Source organism: Rattus norvegicus, chromosome 15, assembly GCF_021556685.1.
Source record: "Rattus norvegicus strain SHRSP/BbbUtx chromosome 15, alternate assembly SHRSP_T2T, whole genome shotgun sequence".
NCBI lineage: Eukaryota > Metazoa > Chordata > Mammalia > Rodentia > Muridae > Rattus > Rattus norvegicus.
Window position 1 is genome coordinate 103,758,870 of NC_141548.1, and position 17,334 is coordinate 103,776,203.

General features: G+C 47.1%; 1 protein-coding gene across 2 annotated transcripts in view; it reads left to right on the plus strand.

Annotated features, from left to right (window-relative positions):
• The window catches only part of Farp1 (FERM, ARH/RhoGEF and pleckstrin domain protein 1), a 238,217-nt gene that overhangs the window by 14,105 nt on the left and 206,778 nt on the right, over nucleotides 1-17,334 (plus strand). The window lies entirely within an intron of this gene.

Sequence of the window (17,334 nt, forward strand, 5' to 3'; positions counted from 1 at the left end):
AGAGCCGGGGACCGAACCCAGGGCCTTGCACTTCCTAGGCAAGCGCTAGAAAATAAGTTTTAAAGGGCCTTATCTGGAGTGATGCTTGAGTTTCCTGGTGTGTGTAGCAGAGAAGCCTCTTGGAGCAGCTGCTTGGTGGTAGCAGGGGGTGCCGTAAAAGGCATGTAGAAACAGAGTCGGGTCTGTATCCCTGTCAGCAGGAAGTACACGCGAGCAAGTCAGTCCTGAGGGTGCTTTGGGGAGTATAGGTTAATTTTCTTGACTGACTTGGTAAGTTCCTACATGTATTTAAAGTGCTAATCAAATTAATAAAGGAGCTATAAGATGGGGTAGCTAAGGAGAAAAGGCATGGGGGCGGAGCTGCGGGGGCAGAGCTCTGGGGGCGGACTGTGGGGGCGGAGCTCTGGGGGCGGAGCTGCAGGGGCGGAACTACAGGGGCTGTTTATAGCCCTCCCACAACTTCAGTGGCTGAAAGTGGTGGTGCTAAATAGCCCTCTGTGGTATTTGTGGGTTAGGATTCTGGGAGTAGCTTTTTGACAGCCTTGAGTTCTGGCTCAAATGTTTGCAATAAAGATGTCAGCTAGGACTGTGAGATCCTTTTCCAAGGAACCTCTAAGGAGCTCCATGGGCAGGGTGGTCATTTACCATAGGTGGATGGATGGGAGCTCGTGGTGGAGTGAGTGTCCTCAAAGAAACCCTGATAGGGTTGTGACATTTATGAGCTAGTCTTAGAAGACCTAAGCTGCCTTTTCCACAGTGTGCTTGGCCATAGGGCCAGCCACGATGCAATGGGAGGTGACTTAGAGTGTGGCGCCAGGAGGTAAGACTCAGTGGGTGCGATCATGGAAACTGGCTTCCAGCCACTGGAGGGATCACAGATACAACCGCTGGCTCAGCCCTGTGACTGTCCCTGTGTGGTCCTGTGAAGATAGAAAAAGTTTTCATTACTGAGTGGCAGTTTTCATCCGTATTTTAAATTGTAGTCTATTTAATACTATATATTGCAGTAAGACCCATGAGTTCTAAATAACTTGCGGAGCCTTTTTGATCAGTATTTTTATATTTTTAGTACGTGTTTATTTTGTGTCTTTGAGACAAGGTTTCACTATGTAGCCTTTACTGGTCTGAAACTCACTGAAAAAATTTGACAGACTTGGAACTCTTGGAGAGTTTCTCATCCCACCTTAGAGGGCTGGGCTGAGCGCGACATACTTTTGCTTACAGGAGGACATGGTATTGCAAATTGATCCCTGCTGTACGACTGGAACCAACCCTTCTTTGTCTAAGCATGCTTGGGGGAGGGGCAGGCTCTTCACAGGTGGTTAGGTCAAGGAATTCTCTATGTGGCTTCCGAGGTGGGGAGTGATTCCTGAGCCTGAACCAGGAGCTCGGGTATATTTAGGATGGTGATTCCCAAGTCACACGGTGTCTCCTTAAGTCAGAGCCTGAGATCCAGAGTGGTCTGCAGTAGGAGGTCAGGATGGGGCTTCACTAAAGTTTCCAACACTCCAGCAGGGCTTTGCAGAGGGAAAACTGCCCAAGTGTTTGGCTCTTGCTTCGTCTGACATTTTGAGAAGGTGCGTGCAGCCTAGGCTGGGCTCCAAATCCTCCTACTCCCAAGTGCTAAGATGACAGACACCCTTGTGTCACCACACCTGGGTCTGTTGTTCTGAGATAGGGTCTCCCTATGTAGCCTGGGGCTGGTCTCAACTGTGTCATCCTCCTGCCTCGGTTTCCTACATGGCTGGGATTGTAGGTGTGTGTTACCACACCAGACTCTGTTATTTCTTTTTAAACGCAAACCCAATATAGCCACCGTGAAAATGTCTACAGAGATGAAGTAGTCAGGCAAGATGCACACTCTCCCCGAGCTCTGAGCCCAGATTGCTTTCTCTTTCCTGCCTGCCTTAGTTAACTTTTCCCTTAAAGTTTTAAAAATAGATATTTTAGGTTCACAGAGAAATGGAGCAGAAGTTAGTTCCCATATCTGCCCTCCACCTCCTTACTGTAAACATTCTGCACTCTCCTTAATTAAATTTTTTTTACAGTGTTTCCTTTTTCAGTCATAATCTAGTCCACATACGTTTTGTGGCTTTCTTTCCCCCAATAATCTTGCTTCAGTAATCCTTAAATCAACACAATTAAGGTCAAAGGTCTCTTCAGGTCATTTCCTGTTGACCTTTACTCAGAGGAATTTGGCTGTGTTCTTGTGATGGGGAGGGTGACTTGCTTTGTGATATTTATCCTTTGGAGATTCCCAGGGTGAAGTTAGAAGAGCTTAGGGCCCTGGAGGGCTCGGCCCCTCCCATCTCTTTTATCCTTGGCTTCTTTCCCCTCAGTAGCTTTTGGTAGTGGGGTGGGGGTTGGGATTCACTTTCTGTCAGGGGTTCTGCCTTCCGTGCAGTTAGGTCCTGAATAGGAATGCTTTTCCAGCAGCCTTGAATGGGAAAGCTTGCTTAGGTCAGAGCCTTGTCTCTGCAGTCAACGCTCCTGTGGGCCCAGCTTGCCTGCCGCTGGCCAGGGGTGGCTGGGCAGCCTTGAGAGTGGAGACTGCTTTCTCAGGGTGTGTCAGTAACTGTGTCTTGCCTGTGTTCTAGGAGAGAGTATACTACCTTTTGTGCATCCGAAGGAAAAAGAACCTCAAACCTCTCAGACCTGAGCCTGGGAGGTGGAATCATGCTGGTGGTGGATCTGCATTCGTTCATGTTCTCAACCTTCGTGTGTGTGTGTGTGTGTGTGTGTGTGTGTGTGTGTGTGTGTGGTGTGGTATGTGTGTGTTTGTGTGGTGTGGTATGTGTGTGTAGTGTGTGTGGTATGTGTGTGGTGTGTGTGTGGTATGTGTGTGGTGTGTGTGTGATGTGGTATGTGTGTGGTGTGTGTGGTGTGTGTGGTGTATGTGTGTGTGATGTGTGGTGTGTATGTGGTGTGTGTGTGTGGTGGTGTGTGTGTGTGGTGTGGTGTGTGTGTGGTGTGGTATGTGTATGGTGTATGTGTGTGTGTGTGTGTGTGGTATGTGTGTGGTATGTGTGTGGTGTGTGTGTGTGTGGTGTGGTATGTGTGTGGAGTATGTGTGTGTGTGGTGTGGTGTGTGTGTGTGTGTGTGTGTGTGTGTGTGTTCATGCACTCATGCGCTTCTGACACGTTTCAATAGCAGAGGCCAGGTTTGTCTCTGGCAAAGTCAGGAGTGCTTTAGCAATGCTCTTGCAAGCTGGGAGAGCTTCAACAGGAGTTTAAAAACAAATACCCCTTTCAGACAGAGAAGAAGAAAATGCTTGTTTGGTACTATGATATCATACATTAGTGACTTAGAAATTAAACTTAGCATGACCTCGCTAAGCACCAATGATTATGGTCTTTGGCTTAATTCAGAGTAAATTGCCAGATTGTGGGCTACCTTCATGAGTCACTCTGTTGCAGGGGCCCCCATGTGTACCCAGGTAGGGAATGGCACCTTCAGAACATTGAAATTAATAGGTAGGCAGGAGGGCCAGAGAGCTCAGGGAATCGGTGAGTACATGGGTGCGGGTGTGTGTGTGTATATATGTGTGTGCATGCGTGTGTGTATGTGTATGTGTGTATGTATGTGTGTGCGTGCATGTGTGTGTGTGTGTGTGTGTGTGTGTGTGTGTGCGCGCGCACACATGCATGCCAGTTGGCTGGCCAAATAGAAGAACTACTTGGAGCTACATGGAGGGTAGTTGAGCACCTGGACTGTGTCTGCCTGGCAGTGTTTCTGGGACTCATTTGGGGGAGAGGAGTTAAGAGCTTTTTTTATTCTAGATGGAAAGATTGGGGAGTCTGGATGCCTTCTGCAGATGTGTACAAGAGAAGATGTGGTTATCCTTGAATAAATCTGGAGGTTTAAGACATGTACTTTGTATTTGATTAAACAACAAAGACCTGCATCTGTGGCCGCCTCCCTGTGTCTGACCTCCTGCCGTGAACTCCATGAAAGCTTTATTGGTCTTTTAGAGAACTTAGATTTTTGCTTAATAGGAAACAAGCTCCCCCCTACCAGTTTTATGTCCTTTCTCTGTGATCTGACCATTTGTCTGAGAGGAAGGAGTCTAGAGCTATACAGTCTTGGCCAGGGGCTTGTCAGAATTGTCCCCAGTGCAGGACACTGTCATTTCTTCCTTATTGTCCTGGATCTCAAAAATACCAGAAACTTGGTTTCCTTGAAAGTATTAGTGTTGGGGTTTGTTTTTGAGTTCCTCTTTAAAATTTTGCAGTTGTATTTGACATAGTTGTGTGTGTGTGTGTATGTGTGTGTGTGTGTGTGTGTGTGTATGTGTGTGTGTATGTGTGTGTGTGTGTATTTGCTGAGCGTGTGGAAGTTCAGGAGACAACCTGTGTGTTGGTCTTCACCTTCTCCTTGTATGAGACAGGGTCTCCTAATTTGACACTATATGTGTCGTGCTAGCCGCCCACAAGCTTCCAGGGGTTCTCTTATCTCCACCTCCTGTCTGCTGTCGGAACTCAGGGATTATAGATGCCAGGCATTGGCTTTTGTGAGCATTCTGGGGTTGGAGCTCTGGTCTTCACACTTGTGTGGCAAGCACTTTTTACCCATGGAATTAGCACTCCTGTCCCAAGGAAATAAAACGTTTTTGAGAAGAAAGAGTATGTTCGTAGTGCCACGGAGAAAAGATTTGATGAAAGCAGTGATGAATGGTGAGTTGATGTGAGGAAGGACTGGTCTTCCCAAGTGCATAGCATTTTCTGTTCTTACCCATGAAGACAAGCCCAGGGGCCGTGTGGTGATCGCCCGTCTTTTAAAACTATCCTCCTAGGGCTAGCTGTATAACTCAGAGGGAAAGGGATTTGTTGCCAAGCCTGATGACTTGACTGCAGTTCCTGGGCCCACAATGGTAGAAGGAGAAAACTGATTCCTACAAGTTGTCCTCTGACTGCCACAGTTGTGTACACACACACACACACACACACACACACACACACACACAGAGAGAGAGAGAGAGAGAGAGAGAGAGAGAGAGAGAGAGAGAGAAACAGTATTTTTAAAAAAATCAGAAATATCTATCCAGAAGTGGACGTGCATAGATGTTGACACAAATGGTAGCACAACCCATTTTTCACTGGGCCTTGCTATCAGGAAAGTGTTCTGGAATACAGATTTAAGATCCTTGTGATATTTTTGTTTGTATGGGACACACGTGTGTGTGCGTGTGTGTGTGTGTGTGTGTGTGTGCGCATTCGCGTGCACGTGCGTGCCATAGCTTACCGCTGGTGTCTTCCTCTGTCACTCTCTAGCTTTTCTTTGGAGCTGGTTTCTCACAGAACATGGAGATCAGTTTGGCCAGACCAGCTGTCGAGAAAGCCCCAGAGATCCTCTAGTCTCCAATTTCCCAGTGCCCAGGGTTACAGCTCAGCTGCAGGATGCTGGGGTTGAAGTTCAGGTCTTCAGGCTTACAGTTTTCAGACTTCTCCCCCCACCCCCATTCCTCTGCTTTTTTTTTTTTAAACTGTGCTGGGGATGGACGCTTAGGACCTCTCTACCACTGGGCCGTCTTCTGAACCTCTCTCTCATTCTTTGTATTGGCATGTAAAAGAAGGGCACGGTCAAATGATCAGTAGATGCCTATTCGTAGGTGTCTGTTGTGTGGAATCATCAGCTGCTGAGAACAAAGCTGCTTCAATATCCTTGATGCTCTGACAGTGTGTGCAGTAGGAAACAGAAGTGAGGTCAGCCGCCAAAGGGTCTGCTGCAGGTCTTTTTCCTTCTCTGTATCCTGCTTAGTAAAAATACTTCTCATAGTCAGTCACGTATCAAGCAGGGTCTGGCAACAGTCACTGACCGTCTACAAGTGCTTCTGGATTTCTGTCTTGTGCAGGCTACCTGATCACAAAGCCAACATGCACTCCAGCCCGTTTGCTGCTTTGTACGAGGGCAGGTGAGGGCTGGCAGTTCACCTCCAGGATGCTGTGAGCAGCTTCTCACCAGCCTGCCCCGACATTTAGAGAGGGGAAAGGAAGGTGGCAGAATTCTCAGTCTAAAGATGGAGCGGAGACAGAGAACCATGTCCAAGAGATGGGACTTGCAAAGTCCAGATGTGGTGCTGGGAGGTTGGGTTAGCAAGGCTTGGGGTGTGTGTGTGTGTGTGTGTGTGTGTGTGTGTGTGTGTGGTGTGTGTGGTATGTATATGTGTGTGTGTATGTGTATGTGTGTGTGGTGTGTGTGGTGTGTGTATGTGTGTGTGGTGTGGTGTGTGTGTGTGTGTGGTGTGTGTGGTGTGTGTGTGTGTGTGGTGTGTGTGGTATGTGTTGTGTGTATGGTGTGTGTGGTATGTGTTTTGTGTGTGGTGTGTGTGGTATGTGTGGTATGTGTGGTGTGTATGGTGTGTGTGGTGTGTGTGGTATGTGTTGTGTGTGTGGTGTGTGTGGTATGTGTGTGGTGTGTGTGTGGTGTGTGTGTGTGTGTGTGTGGTATGTGTGTGTGGTGTGTGTGTGTGGTGTGTGTGGTGAGTGTGTGTGGTATGTGTGGTGTGTGTGTGTGTGTGTGTGTGGTGTGTGTGGTGTGTGTATGTGGTATGTGTGTGTGGTGTGTGTATGTGGTATGTGTGTGTGGTGTGTGTGGTGAGTGTGTGTGGTATGTGTGGTGTGCGTGTGTGTGTGTGTCCTCCAGTCTCTACCTCCCCAGCACTAGGATTGGTAGTGTGTGACATTGGCTTTTTACATGGTGTTGTGGCTCTGAACTCAGGGCCTCGTGTCTGCTTGGTGAGCACTTCACCTCCTGAGCCGTCTCCCCAGCCCAGGCCTCTGGTTGTAATAGAGGTAGTTAAATCTGTGTTGATGGTAGAGAGGGAGAGGACACAAATTCTTGTGTCTACATTAGAGAAACTCTCATCCTGGGAGCCAAGAGAGACAGTCTGTTAATGACACCCACACCCATGACATAGATAGCTACAGCAAGCAGCCCCCCTCCCGAGTTGAGGTTTTGCTTTTTTTTTTTTTTTTGAGACAAGGTCTCTCTATGTGGAGTAGGCCAGCTTTAAACTCACATCCGCCCTCCTCTGCCTTGAGAGTGCTGTAATTAAAAGCATGCACGACGATGTCCTCCCTAAGGGTCTACTTGGATCCAGATATCGCTGCCTTAGTCTCGGGAGTTGATGGCAGATGTATTTGTTTTCACAGACTTGAAGGCAATGCTCCCTTTGTGCTAGGAATGGTTTTATAAGACCTTACAAAGAGTTAGTTGTTTATTAATGCTCAGCACCCTTCTGGGGTCACCGCAGCTTGGCAGTGGCACAGCAGAAGAAGAGGAACTAACTTGTCCAGGGTTCCATCTTCTGCAGGGGAATGCAGGTTCAGACTGGAGCTGGGTCCATTGTGAGCCTGAAGAGACTGTATTGCTGCCCTCACTAACAAGCGCTACCACTCCACACTCCAGACCCCACAGTTGTGTGAGATGTCTTCGCCTTCTTGAATCTGACCAATCAGATGCCGGTCTCCTCTCCTCTTTCCCCCTCATCTTCTCTTTGGAGTCTCACAGTGTGGCCCAGAAGGTTCTTGGAACTCCACCTGAATCCAGGCTAGCCATGAACTCTCACAGCAGTTCTCCTGTCGTAGCTTTCCCAGTGCTGAGATGACAGGTGGAAGATGCCTTTTTTTGTTACTTTCTTAATTCATAGTGAGTGAGTGAGTGAGTGAGTGAGTGAGTGAGTGAGTGAATGATAGGTAAAGTCTCCTGTATCCCAGCTTAGCCTCTGTCCCTGTCTTAGGGTTTTACTGCTGTGAACAGATACCATGACCAAGGCAACTCTTTTAAGGACAACATTTAATTGGGGCTGGCTTACAGGTTCAGAGGTTCAGTCCATTATCATCAAGGTGGGAACATGGCAGCATCCAGGCAGGCCTGGTGCAGGAGGAGCTGAGAGTTCTGCATCTAGTTCTGAAGGCAGACAGGAGAAGACTGACTTCCAAGAATCTAGGATGAGGGTCTTAAAGCCCATGCCCACAGTGATACACCTACTCCAAGGCCACACTTCCAAACGTTGCCACTCCTTGGACCAAACATATTCAAACCATCATGGTCCTTGTAGTGGACTTCAAGGATGAGGTGCCTCCTCTTCCTTCTCCCCACCATACTATTTGAACTTTCTCCTCATTAGTTGGAATCATATTGTCAGTTGTATACAGCTATTGGGGGAGGGGGGATCTGCCTGTCCTTGGCCCATTTTCCTATTTGATTATATTTTTCTTATATAATTTTAGAAGTTCTTTGCATATGAAGAAGGCCTGACTTTTGCCTTATACCTCCCGGTCTTTGCCGGTGCGGTGAGCCTTTGCCGGTGCGATGAGCCATTGCCTTTGTCTCATCAGGCTTTTCTACGTGGAGCCCGGGACTTTAGCCAGGTCTGAAGGGTTAGAGATCTCCTGCAGTCTGAGGGCGTTTTAAAAGGAAGTCACGGGTTCTTCTAGAGCTTTATGGCATGTGGTTTAAACTTTATGTCGGTTCAAACGTGGAGCTAGGATCTGGCTTTTCTTTCGGTAACTATGGCTAATAATGATGTGCATCCCTCCACAATAAAAGGCGGATTGCCACGCAGCCGATGCAGACTCTGCGGCAGCTGCTGACCACGTGACCCGTGTATGCGCGGTGCCTAGTTCTCCATGTTGCCCAATTTGGCTTGCCCAGAGTCGATATCTGCCTTGCGTGTCTTTCCTCTGTTTGGGAGCATTGGGCTAATTCGTTGCAAAGCTCTGGCTCAGTGCCTGAGTTCCTGCTCAGTACTCTTCAGATCCTCCAGTGCTCAGCTTTGCCCTGACTCTGAGGTCATCTGAACTTTTCCGGATGGGGCTGAATGGCCTTGTCGTCCTGGCCAGCGGCAGGGATCTCCCTGACTTACAGTCGGGATTCCCTTGCTGGTAGGCTCTGCCGTCTGTCTCTTCTGGCCTCAGATTTACCTTTGATGGAGAAACCTCTTCTTAGCGTGCAGAGTGGCAAATGCTTTGAGTTTGTGGGTTTCTGGGAAAGATGACAAATAGAAGCTCACTGAAGAAGTAAAAATGTCCAGGTTCCCTGGGTAGGACCCACCGGGCACGGAGGGTTCCATCAACACGCCATCTTTACAGCACGGTTCTAGTACCGTCTTTTGCTGAGCCAGTACTGAGAGCGTGTCTTTGGGACTGTGTGACACTGTATATAAAAACTTAAATTTTTTCCTAGCAGTAATTAATTAAAAACATTTTGGGGAGTGGTGCTGGTGTTGTTTAAAGAATGCCAGGTATTTAAACAACAACAACAACAACAACAACAACACAAACTTCCATCTCCCTAACTTTACTTTGACTCCCCTCCGGTTTCTTGGACGCTTGCACTATCAATAATAGGGCTGTCCTTAGGGAAGGCTAACTGCTCCATTGCTCTCTAATATATTGCAAAGTCTTGTCTCCTCCATGGGCATTCTGTATTAGATACTTCCTGTTCCTTACGTTGTCTCTGTTTTGGGGCGCCCCGTCCCGTCTTTTTGGTTCTGACTCTTTGCATGCTCTCTTGTAAAACACACAACATGCAAATGTGATTCTTAGCGGTCTGTCAGAGGTAGGCGTTTAGAGCTGTCAAAGTCAGATCAAGACTTGTGCATGGAAGCTGGGATCCTCCTGCCCCTGCCCCCCCTCCCGAAGAGATAGGGGAGCCACCCGTTGGTCATCTTGTCACAAGAAACTTAGATGTGAGGTTGCGCATTCTTAGAGAGTAATTCTGGCAGCCCTGCCTAGGGTCAGCCTGGATAAGCCTTGTGTGTTCTAGAAGCAGCATATAGTGGAGGGGCTGTGTTGTCACAGTCTTCCTAATCCCTGTCACCCCTTTTCAGCCTAAAATCCCACATTCTTTCTTCTTGTGACTGATGTCTGTGAGCATTTGATCTCTCTGGTTCATTTTTTTTTTTTTTTTTTAATAATAAACCTGGGAAAGCTTAGCCTTTTTACGTGCCAGAGTCCTCCCATGTCTGCAACTAGGATGAGCCATAGGGCTCTGGGAGGGGCCATCCAAGCACCACTTAGGATACAAATCCACCTTTGACATCCCTATCAAGGGTCCCTGGATTTTCTTGTCTACCCTTGTCTCTACGTCTTGCTCCTTGTCCTTTCAAAAAACAGACACACTACAACAAAAAATCCAGTGTCTTAATAATTTTGGTGAAATGCTATAGCCATGCGGTTTACTTGGAAGCTCATCTCTTTTTATGAAGGTCTAAGGTCTAAACTTGAAAGTTTACTGTAAGAACGGTAGCATGTCATCAAACTGATTAATAAAAATCTATGCAGAAATTGCAAGTATTGCTAGATTCACTCAGAAGAGTTGATTTGCTTTGCCTCATGCCCCACCCCATCCTAGCATTTCATGTGGGTGACCTGTTTGAGACCACCACTGAAATGCACCCATATCCTGCCTGTGTCTGGGTTTCCTACTGGTTCCCATCTTTTTGCCTCTTTTCTCTGCAGCTGTTTCCACTCCCTGTGTGGGTGTCGGCCAGCCTCAGTCAGTGTGTGAGGTTTCTTCTGGGTGGGACAAAGAGAGGACGGTCCCTGGAGATCCTGCCGGTCTTTCCCTTGCTGTTGGCTGTGCAGGAGGGGAAAAGCTGGAGAGTTCCAGTTCTGATTAACCCTGAATGAAGTGGGATGTGTCTGCTGCTCACAGGAGCTTGGCATCTTTGAACTAGAAGTGCTGGGAGGAAGGAGACACTGGTGGGATGTCAGTCAGTCAAGATCTGAAAGTAGGGTGCTGTGGGAGTAGGCAATGGAGACAGGGCTGTTTGGGCTCAGACATGCAACTGAGTACTTGCCGGTCGCCAAACCTTGGAATTTCCCCTATAACTTTACCTTCCCAGCACTTATAAAGCAAAGACTAAGAATTACCAAGATGCCCCAAAACAGCTCAAGGCAGCTGTGGAGACACCAGTATGCCTAGTGGCATCACAGAAAGGAACAGAGAACAAATTACCTGTGAGCCCGTCACCTGTCCACCCTGCTCTACCGTACAGAGACACTGGGCAAGCTTACATTTTGGAAGTGGAGAAGCTGGAGAGAGGAGGAAGTGAGCTCATCACAGGCTTTGCAAGACAGTGCTGACTTGCTCATTTCTTTCTACGGGATTTTGCCAGTCCCTTGACATGCATTTCAAGGGGGTGGGGAGAGAAGCTTTCTCCTGAACATCTGTGGAGACCCGTTTGGGTGGGGGCCTGGAGCCCAAAGAGAGTGTGGGATAATTTAGCACATTTCCGAAAGCTGGGATGAGAGCCGACAGATCCACACTATTGTATCATGCTGGCAGCAACCCAATGGCTAAGGCAGACCTGTACACTGTGCCAAAAAGATGCCTTCATCGTGCTGCACAAGCACATTTTGAAAAATATGCAGGAGATAAGAGTATGTGTGGGGGCTTGCATTCTGGTTGTCCGAAATAAAAGTGATTAGGGATGTCTGCCAGTCTCCCTGTGTGAGCCCGTGTTGATCTAGCTGCTTGTCAGAGAAAGCTCAGCGAACCCACTGTAGCCCTTGCGCAGCCCTTGAGCAGCCCTTGCGCAGCACCTCCTGCAGCCCCTCGTGCAGCCCCCCGCCCCCTGCAGCTCCTCGAGCAGCCCCACGCATTTCCACGTAGCTCCACGTACAGCTCCAGGCACAGCTCCAGGTTCAGCCCCTTGCGCAGCCTTTGCGCAGCTCTCCTCACGCCCCTTGTGCAGCACCTCCCCTCCTCACACTCAGCAGCACGTTAATGTGTTGCTCAGCTTGGACAGCGCAGGCTTAATTAGGTCATTTGTTCTTGAGAGTTCTGTCCCTGCACTGCAAAGCGATCGAAGAGTTTTTATGGGCAGTTGGTAGCCATAAAAAAGTCAGACAGCACATTGTCCCTCCATTTGTTGAAATTCCAGGTGATACTTAGCAAAATTCCTCATGAGGCACTTGGAATATTCTTAGGCTATAGATCAATCGGCAAAGGTCGTTTCTCGTTTTCGTTTTTGTGTGCCTTTTTTTTTTTTTTTTTTTTTTTTTTTTTGCTTTTCCACCTGGAGCCTTTGAGTACTAAGTAGTTTGCGATCCTGGAATGAAAGCTCTGAGGTGTTTTTAGGATGTCAGTTAAGGGCCTAAGAAAAGCATCTAAGCAGCGTTTTGGGAGGCTAGAGAGATGGCTGTGAGTATAGCGTGCAAGCAGGCAGACCTCAGATTTCCAGACTCACACACGTGGCCATGTGCAGCCCCCGTGCTGGGGTACAGAGCCCTGGAGCTTCTTGGCCAGCTAGTCTTATCAAGTAGTGAGGCCCAGATGCAGTAAGATACCTGCCTGACCCTAGAAGAGATAAGGTAGTGAGTGACTGCAGAGGAGATCCACCGTGAAACGCGCGCGCGCGCGCGCGCGCGCGCGCACACACACACACACACACACACACACACGCACACGCACACATACACATGCACACATGCGCACGCATACATGCAGCATGCATGCACACACGCGCACACATACACATGCATGCATGCGCACGCACACACGGTTTTGCTTAGATTTATGTGTGGTCCTTGTGCTCTGAGGAGGAGGAGGGAACTCAGTATGCTGTTTCCTTTGCATAGGTGATGAGCATGGAGTGGGCAAGGTGGAGACTGGTGACAGGGACCTGGATCCAGACAGGATAGAGCATCAGTAACAAAGTTAACCAGAAACCAGCTGTTCCCATACCTTGGGTTTATTTCTCACCAGAGCTCAAGTGAGGTGGGCTGTGTTGGTGACTATCCCTCTTGCTCATGGCTGTTTAAGCAAGGGCTGTAGGGAAGCTTTGTGACCTCAGAGAGAGGTGAGGGGTGTTCCCTGGAGTCCTGGTTTTCTTCTTCTCCCTTCTTTTCCTCTAACACAAAGACCTCTGACACACACAAGTCTCCTCCTCATCCTCCCTTCCTACCTCTCAAGATGAGCTCTCCTGTAGCCCAGGCTGGCTGCAAACATTGTTTCTCTCTCAAGTGCTGGGATCCCAGGTGTCAAACACCCTGCTTGGATTCCTTCTGTTCTTTCCCACTCAGAATGGTAAGTGCTTGCCATGCAAGAATGAGGACATGAGCTCTGTTCCCAGGACCTGTATTCCCAAACCAAACCCAAAACAACAACAACAACAACAACAACAACAACAACAAGCCCAGAAAAGCAAAAACAAAACAAAGCCAGGCATGGTGACTTGTATTCCTAGTACTGGGAAGGTAAAAGTGGTTGTGGGTAGGGAGAGGGATCCTTGGAGCTTACTAGCCCTTAGTCTCACTACACAGCAGATTCTGGGCGAGTGAGAGACCCTGTCTCAAAATACCAAGCTGGACAGACGGACAGTGCTTGAGGAACACCACTTGAAACTGAGATTTCTCCACATGCTCTTGAACACCTATGCACGAATACCTGTCAGTTCGTGAGTGCATGCTCGCTCTCTCTCTCTCTCTCTCTCTCTCTCTCTCTCTCTCTCTCACACACACACACACAGAGAGAGAGACTGAGAGACCTGTTTATTTCTCTAGCCATATGATAGCATTTGGTCAGAATGTTTTCAAAGGTTGTTGTCTCTGAGGTCTGGATAATGAAGCTCATCCTGTCTGTCTGTGCTGGGCACTTTGGGTGTTTAAAATGTCCCCAAAGGGTGATGAGGACACTCCACTGAGAGTTGCAAGGAGAGCCCTATAGAGCTTAGAATTTGTATTTTTGAGTGCCTGCAAGTTTCATGTTTCTTCTTTTGTGTACATTTCAGATGCTTTTGGAAGGCCAGAGTAAATAGAATAGCCTTTTGACAGAACCCACAGAAAGTGAGATGGGGTAAGGCCCAGCAAGCCACTGTACTCAGCTTTGTTAAGTTAGCATTAGCAAAGATGGCTCTTGGCAAAGACAGTTCCTAGAGAGAGCTCTCGTGCTTGAACAGCCCCCCTGGATGGGATGCTTGAACTCTCTCTACTCAAGCTGCTATTTTATTCTTGGATGACAGCAGGCCACAGGGCAGGTGCACTTTGCACACATCGTTTTAAATTTGTTAATTGATTTCTCCCAACTAGATGAGCCGCAGATATCTCTGCATGGAGGAAACTGAGGCTCGGTGAACAAAGTCCTGTGGCACCTGGGGACCTTTATCTCCACCCCACTTTTCTTTGAAACCTGCACTATGGCGGGGGTTGGGGGGGAAAGCAATAAATTGTTCAATTAGGTGGTGCAGTTCACTCTGCAGGGGGTGCTGGGGGCACGAAGTTCTGGGTGGCTCATTTGTCTGGCTCTTTAGAAGTTCACTGCCTTTAAAAAAAAAAACAAAAAACCAGGCTTGTCTTAGGAGATAAAGAGGTTCTTGTCTATGTTAGTGTTAGTGTGTTAATGATGAATATCGGAGAATGGGAACATGCTGTCACGTGACATGTCCTTCTGTCTCCTCCTGCTGCCCTACTGGTTTATCTATAGGTCCTGAGCCCCATTCTCTGCCCCCGCCCCCGTTTTGGTTTTTCTGAAAAACAGAATTTGATTGTGATTAAGAAACATACATAATGTAAAAATTACTCTTTTAAGCCACACCCCAGGCGACCTTAAACGACCACTTATGTAGCCACAGATGACCTTGAATTTCTGAATCTCCTGAATACCTCCTGCATGCTAGCACTCCTGGTGTATGCAGTGTTGGGGTTGAACCTTCTTGAAGGTTGGACAAGCGCTCTACCTTCGGAGCTACATCTCTTGCTTCCTCCTTGTAAGCATTTCAAGCTTGCAGCTCAGTGGTGTTACCGCTGTGCATGTCCTTGGCCAGTCTTCCAAGTCCTGGCCTTCGGAGCCGTGTTCACTGCCGCACCTTGCATGATGCAGACTTCAGCTTTTTTTCCCAGTTGGTAAGCTTTCTTCAGTTCACTTTCTTCCCAATGATCTTCTACGTTCTTGCTGTGTGTGGTGCCTCGCTGCTTTGTGGATGCATTTAATTTAATGTCCGTCTTTTAAGGAGTTCCAGGAGAGACTAGAGATGGATCCCTAAGTGTAAGCTGCCGGATTGGGAGGAATGAATAGTAGGGCATCTTCCCACAATGCCCTGCTTATCCATAATGGATGTTTAAATGTCGCCCTGATGATGCTTGCTCTAATTCTTACTGAATCACTACCAGTCGGTAGGTGATTTCTAGTGTTTGGTTAGTTTACACAATCTTCTGTTATTTCTGTCTTCACCATCGTCTTCTGTGGTTTTCCTAGATATAGTTTCCATATTAATGATTATAAACTTGATAAAGATGACATCATGTGCTTTCCCCTTAAATGTGGCTTATCAGTTTCTTTGTCCCCTGGACAAGAAATTATTCATTGAAGAAGACCCGCTGTCTGTCTGTCCATGAATAATCTATAACAAGATAGGAGGAGGGGTATGCAGGGGTAATGGGGTGACACCCCATCAAGCACCTGTTGTGAAGTCTGGCTGCCTGAGTTACTGTCCTTGCTGAGGCTTACCCACTCTGGATCTAAGTTTCATCCCCTACAAGGTGTAAGAGGATAGGCCCAGTGAGTGAAGAGTCTGAAGTTTAGATTTTGCAGGCTAGATCAAAGGAGAATAAAACCAGTGAGTTGTATTGGTTTCTTTAGTACTAGTGATACCCGACCTTGTTAAAAAGTAATGAAATGAAAATGTTCCATTTTCATTACCAAAGGAAAACCAACAAAAAACAACCCCAAACAAACAAACATCAAACCAAAACCAGTTTGGCAAGTATAAGGAATCTAGGGTGGTGGTGCATATCTATAATCTTAGAATTTAATCTCAGGAGGTAGAGGTAGGAGAATCAGGAGCTCAAAGCTAGCCTTGGCAAAGCTAGCCTTGTCTCTGTAGGGATTTAAGGCCAGTCTACAGGAGATCTGGTTTCAAAAAAAACCAAAAAAGATAAGCTAGGAAAAAAAAATTAAAGACATCCTAAATCCTACCATTTAGAGGCAATTTTGTTAATATTTTAAAAAACACTAATTTGTGTGTGTGTGTGTGTGTGTGTGTGTGTGTGAGTTCAAGACAAGCACATCTTCTCATTGAGCCATCTCTCTGGTCCAGTTTTATTAACACTTTTGACCTCCTTCTGGAATTTGCCATGGATAGATTCTGAAAGATGATGGATTTTGACCAGATGTAATTCTATATAAAAATGAAAAAAATCAAATCGACTTTAAAGGAAAAAAAAGAAAAAGAAAGAAGAAACTAAGAGACAGGGAGATTTGAGGGGGATCTTAGAAATCAAATGTCTAGGGAAAGGTAATATCTTAGGAAATTATGATTCTTTCTCGTAAGGCTCATGTTTCAAATTAAGATACCAGCTTTTTTCTTTGAAATATTAAAACAAAACAAAACAAAAAAGCACTGACTCTATGTCCTTTCTTCTTCCTTTGTCCCAAAACTTTATTAGTTAATTGTGAGGTATACAATGGGAGATGTTGTATTCTATCCCAACGCCCATTTCTGCATCCTTTGGGGAGCATAATCTGTTCTCATCACCGGGATTCTGCCATTTCTGGGACTGTATTTCGATCCATTCTTGGTTGGCCTGGATTTCACTGTCAACTTTTCTATTGAGGTCCTGATGGATATTGTCTTCCTGGGGCTCCTGACTACGATCTGGCCATGTCTCGTCTTCCCAGGCCTCCTTGGCCAAGTTCTTGGCTCACACTCTCCTGCCTTCATAATTTCATAGCTGTTGTTTTGAATTCCTTCTTGGCATTGGGAAGTTCTGGAAGAGGAAGCAGAGACCCGGCTAGTGTTTTTCTGTCTGGCACATAAGTAGCTTTTTCCACTGGATGTGCTCGTTTAGTTCTTTCATTATTCCGAGAGTTTAAAGCCTTATAGCCCATCTGCAAACCGGCAGTGCCACTTACTTGAGGCTCCTTGTACTGCGACACTTATAGATATAAGCCTGGCTGTGAGCAAAGAGTCTTTAAGGTCTTTGAATATTTCTGTATCACTTCTTTGAAGGGTTTTGTATATGTTTTAAATTTTTGCACATGTTTGCATGCTGTTTACCGTTCAGGGACTGGAGTTTCTAGGTCCTCTTCCCTTAGTCTTCCTTCCAATCCAGCTCCGTGATTGTTTGCAGATCTATTTCCTTTCATTTAACTCTGAGCGATTTACCACCCCCTCACTTCCTTCTCTTGTGTCTGTGTCTGGAGGTGCTTATTCTGTTCTCTCTCGGTGTAGTTTGTGGCTTTCTTTCCGCCATTCTTTCTGGACCATTTCTTCAGCTCTGTCAGCCATTTTAAATGCCTACGGTTACTGCTTACCCATTCTTTGGAACTCCGTATCTGGTCTGGGAGGCTACTCGCTTGGGGGGTTTGTTTTATAAAGGACCTGCTCC